At 38.3% G+C, this 11,320-nt stretch overlaps 1 non-coding gene across 1 annotated transcript; it reads left to right on the plus strand.

Moving 5' to 3' along the window:
- Positions 1-499: 499 nt before the first annotated feature.
- Positions 500-629, plus strand: LOC126021069 (small nucleolar RNA SNORA22). The gene has a single exon (XR_007499683.1). It is a non-coding gene; the product is annotated as a small nucleolar RNA SNORA22 (small nucleolar RNA).
- The last annotated feature ends 10,691 nt before the right edge of the window (positions 630-11,320 follow it).

Here is an 11,320-nt window from a genome sequence, read left to right on the forward strand (position 1 = left end):
ATTCCAATAAATTAGTAATTAATCTTAAAAGATTGCTTTTTTTTTTCTCTATATCATTACACCCTGCTAACTGTAAATAATTTGCCTCTAGCCTTCCTGCTGTTAACTGTGCTAGCCCCTCCCCGAGCTATCAGTGAAAGACTCTGCTTCACCTTGTCAGCCCTACACTTCGTCAAATATGTGTTATTAGGTTTAGTGCATTAAGTGGTGTAAAGTAATTATTAAAACATTAAAAAGCAACAGAAAGATAAGAGCAATAAACTTTTTTTTTTCATGCCTCTCAGAAAATTTTAAAGCAAGGTCATAATTCTGTCACTTTACAGATAACAAAATATTGGTAAAAGAAAAACTTCTTTGTGTTTTAAAATCCAAACGAACACAAAAGTGTTAAATTTAAATCTTATATTTCTATTAAAAGTTTTATTTTAATTTTTAAAGTATTTACAAAATTATGTGAAAAATAATGTGGTTAGCCTTTTTAAACAATATAGTTAATTTAATGCACAGTAAACACCTAGGTGTGCTTTATAGTACCCTTAGTTTTAACTTTGTGCTACAGCAATGGTTGTTCTTTATTTCTGCATTGAAAGAACTATTATTTTAAGTGCATTCAAAATATCAGCACATTATACAAATCTGTATATTTGTGTCGCAGTAAAAAAAAATAATATAAATGAAAAATATATTATATATAATTTTATAAGTAATATATAAAAGTAACTAAACTTTATAAGCAAATTAACTAGTATTAAATATAATTTTAGTCTTAAGTTCTAAGTGTGTAAATGTATCAGATGTCTTTAACTATATTTTATAATAATCTAAGCATTTAGTTAATTTAGTATATAATATTTTTTACAAATTATTCACATAAAGTCTTCATAGTAAAAACAGTTGTTTGTATTTTTAAAATCAGTTTTTTATACCTTTAATAATCATAGTTCATGCTATTGTGTTTAATCATAAAAATTTTAACACTTTATTGCAGCTGTCTTACTGTTCTACTGCAAAACCAATTTAAAGAAAACCTATTCATTTACAGCAAATCATTTCATACTTCCAAGTAGAGACTCCTTCTACAGTGCTCATTAACCATTTTACTTAATGTTTTAAACTTCAAATTAAAATTGTTTTAAAAATGTTTTGTGTTAAATCTAAACCTTAAAATTTATTTTCAGCAAAGTTCCACTCCATCTACATTAAGTACTTCTCAAAACTAAAAAAGTTTTTCTACAAAATTTTTTTTTTCTTCTCACAAACATGCTAGCTAAATATTTAAAAGCGCTTGTCAATTTTTTATAAATAAGTCTTAAATCAATCCTTTTGTCTGTTTATGTGTCTGTTGTGATGAATGAAAGTGGCCACAAGTGTAAAATGTTGTGTTTAGTGTTGTTTTGTTTTGTCTGTTTATTTGTTATCTCTACATTTTATAATAATACAATTTTTAAAGCCTTATCCATTTTTTAAATTTCAATTAATTTTTTCAACCTGGTTCAGTCTGGTCAGTTCACAAACTGGCATCTTACAATTAAAAATCATGTGTTAAAAATTATGTATTAAGCTAGCTTTGTCCTTCTAAGAACATGGCGGAAAGTGTGAGGGATGGCAAACCCCAGATTTCTCAATGGCCATCGGGGATAACTTTTCCCTGGAGAATTTCTGGACTTTGCAGTCACCTGGCTTTCCTGCTATGTGTAAGTTCAAGCCTATAGAATATGTATTTATGGCTAAAAAATAGCATCCAGCTTTAACATAATAACTAGAAGTTTAAGAAAAATCCTTTATATTCAGTTTAAAAAATTTTTTTAATTAGCAATTGTTAATTATAAATTTTCTTTTATGCCAAAGTCTAACAGAGGTCAAATAGCATTCCCGTGGTATTCAAAAATAACTAGTGTAATGTAAATTGCTAATGTTTTCTGCAAATTCTTAATTTTTATATGAAGTAACCATTTTGCCTTCTGCCAAGCTGTTTTCTTATAAACCTCCTGCTAGACGCCATTCCTGCAAACCTGTTTCTAACTGACTCCACCTTTGACAATGCTGAATTAGACACTCTGCCTAGCTGCCTTGGATGCCCACCGATGCCACCAACAACCTCCATCCTCTCTACCTCCATCCCTTGGCCGGTCTTGCAAGTCGACCTTTGTGCCCTAACCATGGGTGCAAGCCTATACTGGGGCACCTCCAATTTCCGCCTGCCTCAACCTCGTGCTGTTGACCCCGATGACTATTACTCCCCTGCTAGCGGTGGCTGCAACTCTGTTATTCGCCGTGATGTACTACGCCACCCCTTCACCACCTTCTACGTCTGCCCTGGTCACCACCGGCCCCGTTCCAGCGACTATAAGTGTGGCGCTCATAACCAACACTTTTGCGCCTCCTGGGGCTGTGAAACCACCGGAACTGCTTATTGGAAACCCTCTTCCTCCTGGGACTTCATCACCGTTTCACGCCCCCCAACTCCTCCTTTTCTGAACTGTGATGCATCCTCTGCTACCCGTGGTTGGTGTAACCCCCTCATCATCGAATTTACTGCTGCTGGACGTCAGCATCACTGGACTCAACCCGTACAATGGGGACTCAGACTTTACGTTAGGCGTACCGACCCTGGACTTCTTTTTTCCCTCCGTTTACTTAAACAGTTGCCGAATTCTCACCCCCTCGCCGTTGGTCCTAACACCTTTCTTCATCCTCATTCAGGTCCATCACACATGCCTTCTCCTCCTTATCCTCTTCCATCTGCCTCTCCTTCTCTCAGACAGCTCACTATGCCTTCAGGTCCTTCTCCGTCCTCTCAGGTTATTCTCAATCTCATAAATGCTTCTGCTCTTGCCCTTACAGATCCTGCCTATGAAAGATGTTGGCTTTGTTTTTCTCCTCAACCTCCTTTCTATGAAGGTGTTGCAGTGTTTGGCAACCTTTCCTCTACCTCCAACCCCTCTGACCTCCGTTGGAACACACAACCTCAACATGGCATTACAGTCGGTCAAGTCGTAGGCTCTGGCCTCTGCATTAAGCCTAACGACTCCCTGCTTCCTAGCCAATTACTTGACGTGTGCAACGAAACTATTGACATCTACAATTCTTCCTCCTCACAACCCTATCTGTTAGCTCCCAATGGTACTTATTTTGCCTGTGCTTCTGGTCTTACTCCTTTTATCATTCGTTCTTCTTTCCTCCTTTCACATGATTACTGTATTCTCGTTATTCTCATTCCAAAAATCACCATTCACTCAGAACATATCTTTCCCTCTCCTGCCGCCTCACCCTATTCCTATTCTTCTCAATCCCTTTCTCGACAATGCCGTGAGCCCTTCACCTCCATTACACTTGCAGTGCTCCTTGCTGTTGGCGCTACTGGCGCTGGCACTGGTATCTACTCTCTTGTATCCTCTCAATCCAATTTCCGCACTCTTACTCAAGCAGTGGAACAAGACATTAATGAAATCAAAACTAGTCTGCAATTTCTCACAGATACTATTAGTTCCCTTGCTGATGTTGTTCTCCAAAATCGTCGTGCTCTATATTTTGCCCTTATGTAAGAGGGGGGAGTCTGTGTAGCCCTTAAGGAACAATGTTGTATTTTCAAAGATAAACCTGGATTAGTTAGGAATAGCGTTCAACACATTGGTGACGGTATAAAAGATTTTGAAAAACATTTCGATGAAGAACAAGGCTGGTACCAGGGCTGGTTTTTCTCTTCTCCTTGGCTTCACACTATCTTGTCCACTATTTTGGGCCCACTCATTAGCCTCATGCTGCTCCTTTCTCTTAGCCCATGGATTTTCCGCAAAATCACTGCCTTTATTAAGAACCAGGTAGATGAACAGGCAAAAACCTCTATTCAGGTTAACTACCAGCATCTAACCCCGCGTGACTCCTGTGAAAACTTGGCTTTAGTCACCAAGCCGCCTTTCCAGCCACTAAGTTTCCAGGAGATAGAGTGCATAGCTAACAAGCGGAGCTCGCTCCGGCACTTGTGCTCTTGGCTGTGGAGACACCTACGACGGGATTAGCAAGGTCCCAGTTAGGGCACGGCCCAAAAAGGCTACAGCGCATAATTCGGATCCCTGTGCACACCCACGGCGTTTGTAGCCACCTTTTAATTGCGGCTTTGGCCGTGTCCGACCTGGTCAAACCTTGTATGCCTAAGACACGGTTCTTCCACCCGCTCACGACTTTCCTTCTTTTATTAGAAGAGAAAGGGGGAGATGTTGGGGACTGACTTGTTTGAGGCCATTTTGCTGTTCTTTCTGCCATATTCCAGCTTTTCACCTAAAAGCTATTTTGCAGTCTTGCTGTAAGTTTTTGAGCTATAGAGAAAGGAATGTGCAACTGTAGATATAATTAACTCTAGCCCGGAGGAGAGCAACACTGTCCGGTACCGTTATCAGAAACTAGGCCTCACTCCTTAAGACCACATTTCGGAGTGAACTAGGCTATTATCAATAAATGTATGCTACATTGTCTGTTCAAGATCACTGAGGCAAGCACATCTTGCACCAGCTCCTGATGGTCAAGCAATTAGGAATGCAGCTAGAAGGACACTAGAAATTTCCATGGAAACAGCACGTTCATCATAGCTTGAAGGTCATCCAGCCCCCCTAGCCCGCTGCCCACTTCCTTATTTAGAGAATGCCTAACTTTCTTTGTTCCTTGAAACCTGAAATATATTCTTGCCTTGTATGGGCCTTCGCGCCAAAAGTATGACTGACATCACCTTTGTACTGCCCCCTTCTCCTTCATTATATAAGAAGGAACTGTAGCCAATAAAGGTACCCTTGAACAGTGAGACGCTGCCTTGGGTCTTTATTATTAACCTCTTTCAGATTTTTTACAGGTGTGGTTGCTCTTCTACTCAGCAAAATAGGAGTGCGGTTGTCTGAGAAGCCTTTCCAGCTAATTCCTGCTGGCCGGGTCCCCCCTGGGGGGGCTTCAGGACACCGCACATGTGTGAGGTAATGTCTCATAGTTATTTCTTTGAGTGATACTGAGCAGTTTTTTATATGTTTTTGGGATATCTATGTGTCTTTTATAGATAGGTATTTCTCTAATTTTTAGCCCCCTTTTTGATTAACTATATGTTAATAAATTTTATGAGTGCTTTATATATCTTGAATATGATATATTAATTTTACATTTATATTCAAAGATAAAAGATGCAGTGTGAATAGTTTTTCAATCATCAGAAAGTATTTTTGTTTTAGTTGTGATATTTTCACAGTCAAAAGCACGTTAACTTTTATACAATATCATTTATTTTTATAATTTCCTTTTAAAATTAGTTAAATTTCTGAAGATATTAATGAAGATAACATTACTAAATATTTTTATATATTATAGACTCAGGTATAATATTGATTTACATCAATTTAGTCTTTGTTTGTAGGCAGCATGAGCTAATGATTTAATTTCAATCTTATATTTGGGACTAGTCAATATTCCCACCATTTATTTAACCGGCTTTTTTAATCTACCTGTTTAATGTTATTTGTCATAAATTAACCGTAGGTGTATATAGCATTATTTATAGAGTTTATTATTTTATTATTATTATTTATAGAGTTTATTAAAGTATATTTTATTTGTCTGAGTGCATTTTTTATATCACAATACCACACAGCCTAGAGCATAATTTTATAGTTGAGTTTAAAGTTGTGGTATCTGATTTTTAAAATTCTCCCATTCTAATTCAGGAATACTTTGTCTATTCAAGGGCTTGCTTTCCTTTTTGCTTATCTTTTTTTTGTTTGTTTTTTCGTTGTTGTTGTTTTGAGTCACACCTGGTGATGCTCAGGGGATACTTCTGGCTCTGCACTCAGAAATCGCTCCTGGCTCAAGGGACCATATGGGACACTGGAGATCGAATCTAGGTCTGTCCTGGGTCAGCCAAGTGCAAGGAAATGCCCTACCACTCTGGCCCCAAGGGCTTTACTTTTCTAAACAAAATTTCACAGCATTTTTTCCATGTCCCAGAAAAAATGTCACTGAATTTGAAATAAATTGCATCAATTATTATAATGTTTCTGATAGGAGAGTCATTTTTATAATGTTAATACTTTCAATTCACAAACATAATTTTTTTCCATTTAGTTATATCTTTGTTTTCTATTCTATTTCTTTTTTTTTTAATTTAAACACCTTGATTACATACATGACTGTGTTTGGGTTTCAGTCATGTAAAGATACCACCCATCATCAGTGCAACATTCCCATCACCCAAGTCCCAAATCTCCCTCCTCACCGCCCGACCCCCGCCTGTACTCTAAACAGGCTCTCCATTTCCCTTATACATTCTCATTATTAGGACAGTTCAAAATGTAGTTATTTCTCTAACTAAACTCATTACTCTTTGTGGTGAGCTTCCTGAGGTGAGCTGGAACTTCCAGCTCTTTTCTCTTTTGTGTCTGAAAATTATTATTGCAAGAATGTTTTTCATTTTCTTAAGACCCATAGATGAGTGAGACCATTCTGTGTTTTTCTCTCTCTCTCTGACTTATTTCACTCAGCATAATAGATTCCATGTACATCCATGTATAGGAAAATTTCATGACTTCATCTCTCCTAACAGCTGCATAATATTCCATTGTGTATATGTACCACAGTTTCTTTAGCCATTCGTCTGTTGAAGGGCATCTTGGTTGTTTCCAGAGTCTTGCTATGGTAAATAGTGCTGCAATGAATATAGGTGTAAGGAAGGGGTTTTTGTATTGTATTTTTGTGTTCCTAGGATATCTTCCTAGGAGTGGTATAGCTGGATCATATGGGAGCTCGATTTCCAGTTTTTGGAGGAATCTCCATATCGCTTTCTATAAAGGTTGAACTAGAGGGCATTCCCACCAGCAGTGGATAAGAGTTCCTTTCTCTCCACATCCCCGCCAACACTGTTTATTCTCATTCTTTGTGATGTGTGCCATTCTCTGGGGTGTGAGGTGGTATCTCATTGTTGTTTTGATTTGCATCTCCCTGATGATTAGTGATGTGGAGCATTTTTTCATGTGTCTTTTGGCCATTTGTATTTCTTCTTTGTCAAAGTGTCTATTCTATTTCTTTTAATGGTCACTTAAAGTTTAGAATGTAAAAGTTTTCACTTTGGAATGTTTCAAAGCAACAATCTTAATGTTTACTGAAACAGGGACTCGGTGCTAAATAACTTCATCAGTAACAAAAAACAAAACAAAACAGGAAAACTTAAAAGTCTGAATCACTATGCAAAATCATCTCAACCTGAGGCAATATGAACCTTTATGTACCCTCAAGCTATTCAAAGGGAGTCATATGTGAAATTACATAAATAGGAGGCCACAGCATGAAACTAGGACACTGGTCATTGAAAGATGACACATATCCTGATTCCAGAAGGTCTAGTGCTTCAAAGAAAATAAATCAAAATAGATAAACAACAAGTCATAATGTCAAATATGTTGATAGAAGAAAGAATTTGCAAGAGATTTGCTCAATACCACCATCTTCAAGATAGAAACAACCCCGCTCCTTCAACAACTTCCCCATACAATAACAGCCAGTGATACTTTCCAGATAGTTGGGTTTTGGTTGATATCTCTGTGGCAATCTCATAAAAGGGGGGAGACAATTCTCCTTTCTTCATGAACAATAACAGCTCATTGCCACACTCTACACCCTCTGACAAAAATAGCTCTGCAACTGAAATTAAAAAATATGAATAGCTAAATGCTCTCAGGTGAGATAGGACACAGAACTGAAAACCCTGGGTCTTTCTTTTTGGAAGGGTTTGGATTGATACCCCTTAAGACTATCCTACCACTAAAAAACCTAACAGCTACTGAAAACCCAGCAGTCCCTACACACCAATGCCATCTTCCTGCAGTAAAAATGTCTCTTTTCCACCAAGCGCCAAAAGAAAATAATGGCAACCAATCCTTCCCAAGTAGTCTGATCCTGGCTGATACATCTGTAGCATTCTCAGAAAGAAGGGATGGGAGCATGTTTCACTTTCTACATCAACTACAGTAACCCAGTTACATTATACATTTTCTGACAGAAATAGCCCAGTTCTGCATCTTAATCTTATCAAACTGCCAAGCCACTTGTTTTAGAAATTTGTCTTAGGTCTATAAATCTATACCTTACAGCCATTCAACACCTCAGTATTATACAATAAAGTCATATCAGTAGTATAACAGGAGGTCTGATGGGAAAAATTACATAGTAATCTACCAAACTCAGTGAGCATAAACAATAGCACAGAAGGCTCATCTATCACCAACAAAAGTCCATTAAGTTTTTGGACTTACTTTAGTAACAACATGGGGTGATGTAAAAGACCATTTCAAATTGACCTGTGTTGATATAAATTTTTAATATAATTTTTATTTTAATTATAGTGGCTTACATATCATTTACAGTAATATTCCAGGTACATATTTACATTGAATCAGGGGAATTTCCACCACCGAATTGTCCTCCCACATCGCTCCCATCCTGCCTCCCATATCCTCCACTCTCCCCCCAGAGGCTGCTAGAATGCGTGGTCCCTTCTGTGTCTAGTTTATTACTTAGTGGTCTTATAACTGTTTAGTCTTGGTGCCTCCATTACTGCCCCCCTCTAATTGGGAGGAGGGACTAGAAAGTTCAAGTTATGTGGTTTTGTTTGAGGAGGAGAAAAGCAATATAATGGGATAAAAATCGACTACGCTGACTATGGACAGAGTCATTCTAGAGGCTCTCAACCTTGGTTTGAGGGACGAAGGGGAAAAAAAAGGTGAAACACCACAACAGTTCAAAAAGAGGAATCAAATAAGATATCCAGTGTGCGCTGCAGCAATAAAAATATGCACCACATAGTTGCCATGGTCGTGAGATAGAAAATATGACAAGGCGCAAAGAGGAAGAAGAGAAAAGGAGAAAGAAAAAGTAAATATATAAATAAAATAAATGGACAACTACTTCAATGTCTACCCCAAAACAAAGAAATCGTCAAAAACTAGATAAAAAAATAAAAAAATAAAAAAGGAAGGGTTATTTAGTGTTTTTCTCTCTTCCCCCCCACCCCCCGCATAGGCACAGTAAATATTGTGGTCATTCGCAACGGGAATCCCCTTGGCCTAAGAGATACAGGGTTTCTCTACCCTTAGAATATATTGTCATGGGATTATCTATAGACTCCTTTCACGTTCATTTACTCTCCTCTTGGTGTTTTTGTGGCATATGGAAGACTTCTGCTCCGATCTGGATGATAAAAACAGACCTCTAAATCTAGAGGTCTCAGTCTGTGCACACAGGTCAAGGAGTGGAACTTATGATGAAGACTTTTTTTGTGATTTTAGAAGTTCTGTTTCCTCGATGTCATTTTAATCTGTCTTCTGTGGTTAGTGGTCTTGGCCCTTGTGCTGAAACTCGGATGGAGCCTGGGATATTATCTTTCGTTATGTTTCCAGAAGACCTGTTCAGTTGCAATTGCCTCAGTCAGGACTCTGGAATTAGAGGTCATGATTGTTGTGCAGGATGTTGACCAAACACTAGACTAGGGCTCTCTTGTTGGCCCCAGAATACATATTGCCCGGTCATGGTTCTATTAGCCAGTCATCTGTAGATCACATTCTTGGCTTTTGCACAGCCCATAGTGTGGTAAGTCTTCTGATTTTGTTTTATCATTAGTTGGTAAGGTAGAATAACCTGTTCTTACGTCCACTTGTTCCCAATTTCCTCGTTGTCAGGATGTCATATTAGAACTGGCACATGATGGAGTTCGAGTAGTATTCAGATGGGCTTTGGTTCCTGTAGCTGTAGCTGTTGTGAAGAACTGTGTCGATTCTATGTCTGGGGTTCAGGATTCAAGTCTGGACGGTCGGTGTCTAATCTTCTGGAGTCTAAGATGGATCCACATGACATATTTTCAAGATGGGAGATTCCTCTGTATTGTAAATAAGTATGAGTTTTTATCCCTAGTAGGTAAGAGCTTGTTTATATACGTTGGATTTCCCCTTTTTTAGTGTGCCTTTGCAGGAAGAAATGGTGCTTCATTATATTGCCAGTGTATTTGAGGGTGAAAAGAACAGAGAAACAAGTTACACACCCAAAAAACATAAAAATAGAAATAAAATATATATTTGCTCACATGTGTATAGTGAAAAATGATTTTAAGTGAAATAAAATAAAAAATAAAGAGGTAGTGTTATACAGGTCTTATACTTATGGTGGAAGTATAGGTTTCCCCCATTGCCTTTTGAGATTTTCTTGTGGGGCGTGGGTTCCCAGGTGCCTTTTTGTCGCACACCCTGCCCTTCCTGAGATTGGTAAAAGATTTGAGGGGGGGTCTTGTGTAAAGTTGTTGCATTGGAAATTCTTTTAGGGCTAAGTACGATATCCAGCAACAGTCCACGTTAGGATACGTTGGTAGAGAGCGCCACACAGCATGAGTCAGTAGGGATGTTGTTTGTCTTTTCCTGCAGGGACGAGGTGTGGGTTTGAGTGGATGTCCCTTTGCTTGGGTGCTGAGAACTGGTTCATTGGCGTAGGAGGTCAGTCTTGATGCCTAATAGATTAAGAACTGATGGTGAAGAGTTTTAATAAGTTGGAAAATCTGGATGGGATTGAGGGGTGAAGGGGTAGTCAGATTCCTGGAAGGGAGATAGAAGAGAGTGTTTGGAAGGGGCAGAAAGGAAGAAAGGGGAAAATAAGATTAAATAGGAAAAAAAGAGAAGAAGGAGTAGTGAGAAGAGAGGTGAAAAGAGCAGGGGCATATAATTTTGCTTAAATATGTTCAATGAGAAGGCCCCATAGTACACGTCTGCAGGTCACAGTTTCTGCTTCGGTGGTCTGGCTGGTCACATGCTTCAGGTCCTAAAAGAAGGTATGCCCTAGAGATAAAGGGTGTGTTAAAAAGTTTTATAGAGACAATTTTTTTTATTTAAACACCTTGATTACATACATGATTGTGTTTGGGTTTCAGTCATAAAAGGAACACCACCCATCACCAGTGCAACATTCCCATCACCCAAGTCCCAAATCTCCCTCCTCCCCACCCAACCCCCGCCTGTACTCTAAACAGGCTCTACATTTCCCTCATACATTCTCAATATTAGGACAGTTCAAAATGTAGTTATTTCTCTAACTAAACTCATCACTCTTTGTGGTGAGCTTCCTGAGGTGAGCTGGAACTTCCAGCTCTTTTCTCTTTTGTGTCTGAAATTTATTATTGCAAGAATGTCTTTCATTTTTTTAAAACCCATAGATGAGTGAGACCATTCTGCGTTTTTCTCTCTCTCTCTCTGAATTATTTCACTCAGCATACTAGATTCTGTGTACATCCATGTATAGGAAAATTTCATGACTT

Source organism: Suncus etruscus, chromosome 10 (assembly GCF_024139225.1).
Source record: "Suncus etruscus isolate mSunEtr1 chromosome 10, mSunEtr1.pri.cur, whole genome shotgun sequence".
NCBI lineage: Eukaryota > Metazoa > Chordata > Mammalia > Eulipotyphla > Soricidae > Suncus > Suncus etruscus.